Source organism: Pan paniscus, chromosome 6 (genome assembly GCF_029289425.2).
Source record: "Pan paniscus chromosome 6, NHGRI_mPanPan1-v2.0_pri, whole genome shotgun sequence".
NCBI lineage: Eukaryota > Metazoa > Chordata > Mammalia > Primates > Hominidae > Pan > Pan paniscus.
In genome coordinates, this window is record NC_073255.2 from 5293833 (window position 1) to 5303648 (window position 9816).

Genomic DNA, 9816 nt, shown 5'->3' on the forward strand with positions numbered 1-9816 from the left:
AAGCTCCCAACCGCCCCTCTGTAGGTCCCGGGCTGCTGCCACTGCGGGCTCCTTCCCTGGGTCGCAGGGGTCTCTGGGGGCAACTCCTCTCCATGTGTGGCCTGACAGGGAAATCTCCTTCATAGCAAAGCATGGGTGGGCCCGGGTCCCGCCGACCACGGCCACTGTCCCAAGGCTGCCTCTGGACACTACAAGCTGTACTGCCTGGAGGACAAGGCCGGCCCGGGACCAGGGAGGCTCAGGTGCGGCTCCTCAGGTGCATGACGCTGGGCAGCAGGTCTGGGGAGGGCACAGGGCTCGGAGGACTTGGCTGTGAGCAGCCGGGCACTGCCCGAGCTTCCTGCTTCCACAGCCCTGAGGCTGTCCACGTCCTGCCTGCTCAAAGTCCAGGGCGGGACCTCTTGTCACAGACTCTTCTGAAGCTGCCCCGGAGGGGAGGGGCTGCCCACAGGACTCCTGCCCCATGCTGGCACCGCCATCCACTTCTCTGAGCCTCGTCCATTCATCCGTGAAGTGGCCAACTGTGGCACCTGCTCAGGACGCCTGGAGACCAGGAGGAGAGGGGTGAGGGCCTCGCGTGGCTCCCAGGGGAGGGGCTGCCCCGGAAGGGCTCGTTTCGTCCCTAGGGGCTGGGCCACCTGCACTCGAGTTTCCTGGTCTGTAAAGCGAGGACACGGCTCTGCCGGGTGCTGGGCTTGCGTTGGAGGCACTGTCTGACACCTTGGAGGCATCCTCCCGGCTTCGTTCCAACTTCTCCAAAGGCGAATCGCGCCAACGACCTGGCCCAGCCCAAGGGGAAGGCGCATTGTCCCGAGACTGGCCTGGGCCCAGGAGGGGAGGGAGCGAGTGGGGGTGGCCCCTGCCGGGAGCCCCTCTCTGGGGGGCGTGGCCTGAGCGGGGGCCAGTGTCCTGCGCTCTTGGACCCTGGGCTGAGATAAGCGTCGTCGTGGGAAAGTGTGGCTCAGCAGGAAGGAGCGGAGCACAGTGAGAGCCACAGGGACTTCCGGGAATTGGAGAGGGAAGCGTGGGGAGAGGAGGCCGCGGCAGGTGCCTCTGGGGTGGTTTCCAGGCAGGCGAGGAGCTGCTCTGGTGGCCCCCCCGGATGATCCACCCCCAGGTCAGCAGGACTCTGGGCTCCGGTCGCCCCTCCCTCCTCCATGTGCCCCACGGCCCACCCCGCTCTGCACAAATTTCCCCTTCGTATAAGGTTGCTGGGTCCGCCCTACTCCTGTGACCACATCTAAACAAATCACAGCTGCGACAACCCGGCTTCCAAATATGGCCACACACGGAGGCCCCAGAGGTTAGGACTCCACACGTGGATTTGGGGAGACACGAATTGGCCTATAACAGGCTCTTGTGCAGAAGGGGAGTCGATGGAGGTGGCTTCTATTCCCAGGACCCTCAATGCTCAGAACAGAGAGTGGCAGACAAGGGGCCTTGTCTGGAAAACTGATCCCCAGCAAAGCCTCCTGCTGAGTGATGTCTTGGTGCAGGTGCAGCTCGGACAGAGGGAGGGAGGGGAGGGGGCAGGGGGACAGAGGGAGGCAGGGGAGGGGGCAGGGGGACAGAGGGAGGGAGGGGAGGGGGCAGGGGGACAGAGGGAGGGAGGGGAGGGGGCAGGGGGACAGAGGGAGGGAGGGGAGGGGGAAGGGGGACAGAGGGAGGGAGGGGAGGGGGCAGGGAGACAGAGGGAGGGAGGAGAGGGGGCAGGGGCACAGAGGGAGGGAGGGGAGGGGGCAGGGGCACAGAGGGAGGGAGGGGAGGGGGCAGGGGGACAGAGGGAGGGAGGGGAGGGGGCAGGGGGACAGAGGGAGGGAGGGGAAGGGGCAGGGAGACAGAGGGAGGGAGGGGAGGGGGCAGGGGGACAGAGGGAGGGAGGGGAGGGGGCAGGAGGACAGAGGGAGGGAGGGGAGGGGACTGGAGCAAACAGCAGGTGGTGAGCTCCTGGGCCAGACACAGCCAATTACCAGACACAAGGGACAATCCCATGGCCACTTGGGACCCCAGCCCTCTCCCCGAGAGAGTCAGGGAGGGAAATTCACCTGCCTGCCCCTTCTCATCTCCCAGGTCCCGCTGGTGACCGTGGCCCATGGGATGTCAGCTCTGCAAACCTGTAGCAGCGTCACTCACCCCTCTGAGCAAGCCCTGGGAGGCAGCGTCCCTGTGGATCTGGCATCTGTAGAGACTGCACCGTGAACAGCCTTCACTCAGGAGGCAGGTGATGGCCAGGACTCCCTGAGACAGGGGACGCAGAAGGAAGGGGCAGCAGGCTGTGCCCTGGGGGGATCACACTCCCCTGCTCACAGCTCAGGGGAGCTGGGGGTGGGTGCTGGATCCCCTGAGGCAGCAGGAGACCACTGCCTTCAGCTCAGAGTGAGCCTCCCCTTTGTCCTGCCTCCCATCAGCTTGAAGCTGCCTCAGTTTCCCTCCCTCCTGGCCCTCATGAACCTCCTGGTGGGCCCAGGGCTTTGGCCAGCAGAGCTAGTGCATGAAATGTGGGGATGCGGGATGGCATTGCCCCCGGCAGGGACCCCGCGAGCCTGCATGCACGCTGTGTAGACTGATGAGCCGTCCACGGCACTGGCTCAAACCACCCAGAGGGGAGTGGGGGATGCCCACAGGTGGGGACACTGAGGCACTGAGAAGGGACCGACCCAGGGTCCTGCTTAAAGAGAGACATCAGGAGACGCCTGGCAGAGACAAGACTTATTTTTCCAGGTGCCTCCCACTAAGCCCTGCTATAAATCCAGGAAACTGCACGTGCAGTGGACAGAAAATTCCAAAGCGTGCAAGTGGTCAGGGCCCAGGTGGGAGAGACGGCCAGGTGACAGGAAGGAGGAGAGCCAGGCTGGGCATTTCCTGACTCCCAGCCTAGCAAGAGAAGGCAGCTGGGGGGGGTGGCCATTCCCCTGCCAGGTGCAACAGGGGCCTTGAGCAGGGGGCTCGGCACAGCAAACCATGCCCAGAAAGCCCCTTGGTCCCTGTGGGCCTGAGACCCTCCTCCCCACCAAGAAGTATGGGTGGCATCGGTAGGGGAATGCCACAGCATGCTGGCTCAGCACAGGAAGCGACCATGGGGTAGAAACTTCCTTCCCCACCTAGAGCTGCCACATGGCCGGGGAAATCCCCGGCCCCTCAGGAAGCACCAGTGGAAACTCTGCCAGCACCAGATCAACCAAGGATACCCAGACGGCACCACCCATCCCAAAGAGTAAAAATGTCAGGAACCACAGTTCATGACACCAGCCAGGACCTGGTGCCAACCTACAGGGCGGTGGCCTAGGAAAATAAAGTACATCCATAGGACTCAGAGTCTCTAAGCAGGGCCAAAATGCCCAGGATACAAGCAAAAGCTGCTCATCACAGCAAAAGCTGGAGGACACACACGTGAATGAGAAAAGACAATGAATGACACCAGTGCCAGGACCAGCTCGAGGCTGAGGACACAACCAGGAGGCCAGGGTTGTCGCCACAGGGCACCATGACAAAGCAATGCACTCTCCAGAAACAAATGAAGTAGAAGACCTCAGCAAAGACACAGAAGTTATCAGAAAGAACCAAAGGGAATACACAGAGCTAACAACTACAAACACAGAAACAAAACTCTCCAGATGTACTCAGTAGTAAAGTGAAGATGGCAGAGGACACAGCCAGTGAACCTGAGGACACAGCAGTAGAATGGGCCCAATAGGAACCATAGAGAGAGAAAGGGAGGGAGGAAGGGAGGAGGGAGAAAGGAAGGGAGGAAGAGAGGGAGGGAGAAAGGAGAGGAAAAAGGGAGAAGTGAGGGAGGGAGGGAAGGAGGAGGGAACAGAGGAAGAAAAAAACGAACAGAGCTTCAGGAACCAGTAGAACAATAACCAAAGACCCACCCGATTTTCAGGAAGAGAACAGGACTGACTGAGGATTTGAATAAGTAATAATGGAATACTTCTCAAATGTGGTGAAAAACATAAACTCACAGAATGAGTGAAAATAAAAATACATCAAAATGTGTGGTATGAAGCAGAGCTTAGAGGGAAATTTATAGTACCAAATAATATTAGAAAAAGAGAAAGCATCTCAAATCAATCATCTAAGTTTTGGCCTCAGGAAACTAGAGAAAGAAGAGCAGATTAAATGAGAAGTGGGAAGAAGGAAGGAAATGATAAAGGACAGAAATTAATGAAATTGAAAACAAGAAAACAACAGAGAAAATCAGTCAACATAAATTGGTTCTTTGAAAATCTGTAAAATTGATAAACCACTAGCAAGACTGACAAAAATAAAAAGAAGATGCAAATCACCAATGTCAGAGATAAAACGGGGTATCACTACAAATCCTGTGGTCATTAAAAGGATCATAAGAAAATACTATGAATAACTTTACACTCATGAGTTTGACAACTTAGAAGAAATGGACCAATTCTTTAAAAACATAAGCCATCAAAACTCAACCAAGATGAAATAGATCATTTGAATAGTCCTAGAACCATCACAGCAGTTGAATTCATAATTTAAAAGTTCCCCAAAAAGAAATCTCTCAGATCAGATGGTTTTACTGGAGAATTTTACCAAACATTTAAAGGAGCAACACCAATTTTACACAATTTCTTCCAGAACACAGAAGAGGAAGGAACACTTTCCCACTTATTTTGTGAAACTGGCTCTATCCTGACACCAAATTAGTTAAAGACTAGTTTTAAAATCCTACTACAGACCAGTGTCTCTCCTGAACATAGAGGCAAAAATCCTCCACTAAATACAAGCAAATATAATCCAACAATGTATAAAAATAATTATACACCAAGAACAAGTGAGACTCATACCAAATACGTGAGATTGACTGAGCACTGAAAAATCAGATGATGCAACCCATCAGATTAACAGGCTAAAGAAGAAGAAAATGATATAACTTTATCAATCTATGCAGAAAATATATTTGAGATTGGCTGAGCATTGAAAAATCAGATGGTGCGATCCATCAGATTAACAGGTTAAAAAAAGAGGAAAATGATATAATCTTATCAATCTATGCAGAAAATGTATTTGGCATAATTCAACACACATTCTTAATAAAAATTATTGGCAAATTAGAAGTAGCAGGGAACTTCCGTAACTTGCTAACAAGCATCTACAAAATCCCTGCAGCTAACCTCACTTAATATAAAAGGCCAAATGCTCTTCCCTGAGATCAGGAGCAAGACAAGGATATTCATTCCCACCACTTTCATTCAACACGCTGGAAGTTCTATTCACTGCACTAAGGCAAGAAAAATAAATAAAAGGCACACGGATTGGAAAGGAAGAAATAAAATGATCTCTGTTTATCAAGGGCATTATTATTCACATGGACCATCCCAACAAATGTACAAAAAACAAAAAACTAATTAGTGAGTTCAGTGCAATCACAGGATACAAGATCGACATTCAAAAATCAATCACATTTCCATAGACTAACAATGAAAATGTGGAAACAAAATTTTAAAATGTATTATTATTTACAAGCACTCCAAGAATAATGAAATGCTTAGACATAAACTTGATAAAATATGTCTAGTACTTGTAGGCTGAAAATTACAAAATGCTGATGAAAGGACCAAAAAAGACCTAAACAAATGAAGAAAGATATACCATGTTCATGGATTGGAAGACTCAACATAGTGTCACCTACCATGAAACTGATCTATTGATTTAATGAAATCTCTATCTAAATCCCCCAAGTCTCTTTGTAAATATAGACAAGCTTATTCTAAAATTTATATGGAAAGGCACAGGCTCCAGCTAAACAATCTTGGAAAAAGCATGAAGAGCTACTCTGCTGGGTATAAAAGATTACTGTCTTCACCAAGTCCATATCAAAAGAGGTTTGGACACATAGATGAATGGAACAGCAGGGAACTCAGACATAGACCCACACAAATATGCCCTGCTGGTTTCCAACAGAGGTGCAAACATAATTCCGTGGAGGATGGGTGGCCTTTCAACAAATGGTGTTGGAGCAATTGGACATCCATAGGCAAAAAATGAGTATCCACCAAAACCTCACACCTTATACAAAATGCAAACAAACAAACAAACAAAAAACCTGTTATATTGAAACCAAAGTTTGAAAACTCAACACCAAAGGAAAAATTCATAAATTGCACTTCATCAAAATTAAAGACCTTTACTCTGCAAAAGACCTTATAGATGAAAAGATAAATGCAGACTGAGGGGAAATGTTTGCAAACCATATTTCTAAATAAGAACTAGAATCTCATATATATAAAGAATACTTAAGAACTCTCAGCCAGGCGCGATGGCTCACGCCTGTAATCCCAGCACTTTGGGAGGCTGAGGCGAGTGAATCACGAGGTCAGGAGATCAAGACCATTCTGGCTAACACGGCGAAACCCCGTCTCTACTAAAAATACAAAAAAATTAGCCGGGTGTGGTGGTGGGCACCTGTAGTCCCAGCTTCTCAGGAGGCTGAGGCAGGAGAATGGTGTAAGCCCAGGAGGAGGAGATTGCAGAGAGCCGAGATCACGCCACTGCACTCCAGCCTGAGCTACAAAGCAAGACTCCATCTCAGAAAAAAAAAAAAAGATTGCTAAACATGAACTACCATATCACCCAGCAATTGCACTCTTGGGCATTTATCCAGAGAAATGGAAACTTATGTTCACACTAAAACCTGGACATGGAAATTTATATCAGTTTTATTCATAATAGCCAAAAACTAGAAACAGCCTAGATTTCCTTCAGCAGACGAGTGGCTGAGTAAACTGGGTGCATCCACGTCACGGGATATGGCTCCACAAAGAAATGGAAGAAACTAGAACTCTGATGACTCTCTAGGGAATTTTGCTGAGTTAACTCCAAAAGGTCGCATACTATGTGATTCTCTGTATATAACATTCTGGAAATGACAAAATTGTGGAAATGGAGAACAGGTGAGTGGTTGCTGGCATTTCCAGAGAGAGAGAGGGGTGTGGTTATTAAAAGGCAGTGGGGTTCTCATGCTGACGCGTGTCTGCATGTTGACTGCAGTGGGGGTTCAACCACCTGCACCTGTGATCAATTGCATGGGGCTAAACACACACGTGTGTGGTACACCTGACATGGCTTAAATGCTTGTCCTCAAAAATCTCATATTGAAAACTGATCCCCCGTGTTGGAAGTGGAGCCTGCTGGGAGGTGTTGGATCATAAAAGTGAGTCCCTCTCAAATGGCCCAGCACCATCCCCTTGGTGACGAGTTCCTGCTCAGTTAGTTCATGCAAGGATCTGATTGTGTAAAAGTCTGAGACCAGACCGGCACGGTGGCTCATGCCTGTAATCCCAACATTTTGGGAGGCCAAGGCGGGCAGATCATCTGAGGTCAGGAGTTCGAGACCAGCCTGGCCAACGTGGTGAAACCCCGTCTCTACTAGAAACACACACAAAAAATTAGCTGGGCGTGGTGGCGGGTGCCTGTAGTCCCGGCTACTCGGGAGGCTGAGGCAGGAGAATTGCTTGAACCCGGGAGGCGGAGGTTGCAGTGAGCCGAGATTGAGCAATTGCACTCCAGCCTGGGTGACAACAGTGAAACTGTCTCAAAAAAACACAAAATGTCTGGGGCCTCCCCGTTGTCTCTCTGTCTCCTGCTCTGGATCTGCCTTCAACCTTCCGCCATGGTTGGAGCTCCCTTAGGCCCTCACCAGAAGCGGATGCCAGCGTCATCTTTCCCGTGCAGCCTGCAGAAACGTTAGCCAAATAAACCTCTTATAAACCACCCAGCCTCAGGCAGTCCTTTCTAGCAACACGAGAATGGCCTCACACAATACACAAATGAGAGACTCAAACAGTGCAAGGTTCTGGTCGTGGGGCAGCGCTACAGACGCCACAGGAGGCTGAGGGAATCAGGAGTGCCCCCTTCACCCTTTTTCTATTTTTTCTTACGGCTGAATATGGGTCTACAATGATCCCAAAAGTTGAAAAATGTATTTCAAAAAAGGGCCCAGAAAAGCCTAAAATCCCAGCCCACTGATGTCAGTTGTGCTCTTTCTGTGATGTGACTTTGTTTTTGTTTTTGTTTGTTTGTTTTGTTTTTTCTTTTTTGAGACAAAGTCTCACTCTGTTGCCCAGTCTGGATGGAGTGCAGTGGTGCGATCTCAGCTCACTGCAACCTCCGCCTCCCGGGTTCAAGCAATTCTCCTGCCTCAGCCTCCCGAGTAGTTGGGGTTACAGGCACACACCACCACACCTGGTTAATTTTTGTATTTTTAGTAGAGATGGGGTTTCACCATGTTGGTCAGGCTGGTCTCAAACTCCTGACCTCAAATGATCCACACACCTTGGCCTCCCAAAGTGCTGGGATTACAGGCGTGAGCCACCGCACCCGACTTGTGACGTGACTTTGATGCGTGTGCAGGTGGGAGACAGCATCATAAATGCTGCTGGTTTGAAAAACCACGGCCAAGTACAGGATGCGGCGTTAGAGTGGGCTGGGGCGACGGGACCGTGAGCGGCAGAGGCCAGCGCCCAGCAGGGTCGGCAGCCAGGCCCGGGGGCTCCTCGAATGCCTCCAAACAGGCCCCCTCTCTGTTGGGTCCTGCACCACTGAGGGTTTCGGCTCCAAAGGTGGACAGTGGCGCAAGTACGCAGGACTGCTCTTGGGGTCAGAAATAATCCCAAACAGCAGCAAATCTTAATAAAGGGGAAAATCCAGAGACAAGCAGCAGAAACAGCTCTGGGCCCTGCTGTGTCCAGGTGCCCTCCCCGGCCCTTGGCCACCTCTGTCTATCCTCCACGACCCCAGGCGAGAATGCAATCCCCAGTTCACAGATAGGGAAACTGAGGCACAGGAAGGGCACGGGGCCGCCCGCGGTTCAGCACCTAATGGGGCTCCGTCCAGAATTCTGCCCAAGTTTTCCTCCGTTTCCCTGGTCCTGAGCCCTGGGGAAAGTTGTGTCATTTTTCCTGTATTTCTTAATGCAATTTCGGCTCCTGGTGAAATTGTTGCGGCTGTGCTGGACCTGGACGTCCCTCCTGACAGCTCCGAGCCGTGGATGGGGACCGATGGCTGAACTGCTGGGAACCTAGGCTGGGAGGCAGCCCCCTACCTTCAAGGGCACCCCTGGTTTGGGGTAGACAGACAGTCGGCTCAGCTCCCAGCAGGGACCGGCCACTTGTGGGAACATGGAAGACCCAGGGTGGCCACATCAGAGGGCTGCGGCGGTCTCTTGGCCTCACCCTGACCTGGGCTGGCCGTTCACTTCCAAAACACCCTGGCTGGGTTTGAATGGTACGTGGGATGTTCTGTTTCCCAGAAACCAGCAAGATGTGAAGCAAGATGGCAGAATGTCAAGGTTTGGCCGAGCTGCAGGGTGGGTGGAGGGGCCTCCACCATGTTCATCCTAGGTATGCAGGATCCTCTCATTCACCACATGTGGGGCCTCCTGGTTCTAGCTGCCCTGAAGTGGCCTCTCCAGCCACCGACTTCCTTTCCTGTGTGTCTGGAAGCCCTGGGCAGGGAGCCGTTGCTAAACGTCCCTCGGCCTCCAGATCTGAGCCCGTTGTGGAGATGGAGATTCCGGGAGGAAGAGGGAAGGCTCATCCCCTCCCCGTCCACCTTCCTGCAAAGGAAGATTGGCTGGCAACAGGGTAAGGGAAAGAAAGCGGAGAGGGGCAGATTGGACCCACATAACGAGGACCGAGAAGGGGACAGAGCTGGCTCTGGCCACTGGGAGTGGAGGGGCAGGGCCCCGGCTCAACGCCCCGTGCGGGAGGAGGAGGAGGCTGGGGAGAAGCATCACCGGCCGCTGCTCTTCGTGGGAGAAGTGAGGGGATCCAGCTCACGAGGCAGTTGCTG

The 9816-nt window shown here is 52.0% G+C and overlaps 1 long non-coding RNA gene across 1 annotated transcript; it reads left to right on the plus strand.

Moving 5' to 3' along the window:
- Positions 1-447: 447 nt before the first annotated feature.
- LOC130541651 (uncharacterized) lies at positions 448-4690 on the plus strand. Its single transcript, XR_008955734.1, has 3 exons — positions 448-564; positions 1400-1496; positions 2071-4690. It is a non-coding gene; the product is annotated as an uncharacterized LOC130541651 (long non-coding RNA).
- The last annotated feature ends 5126 nt before the right edge of the window (positions 4691-9816 follow it).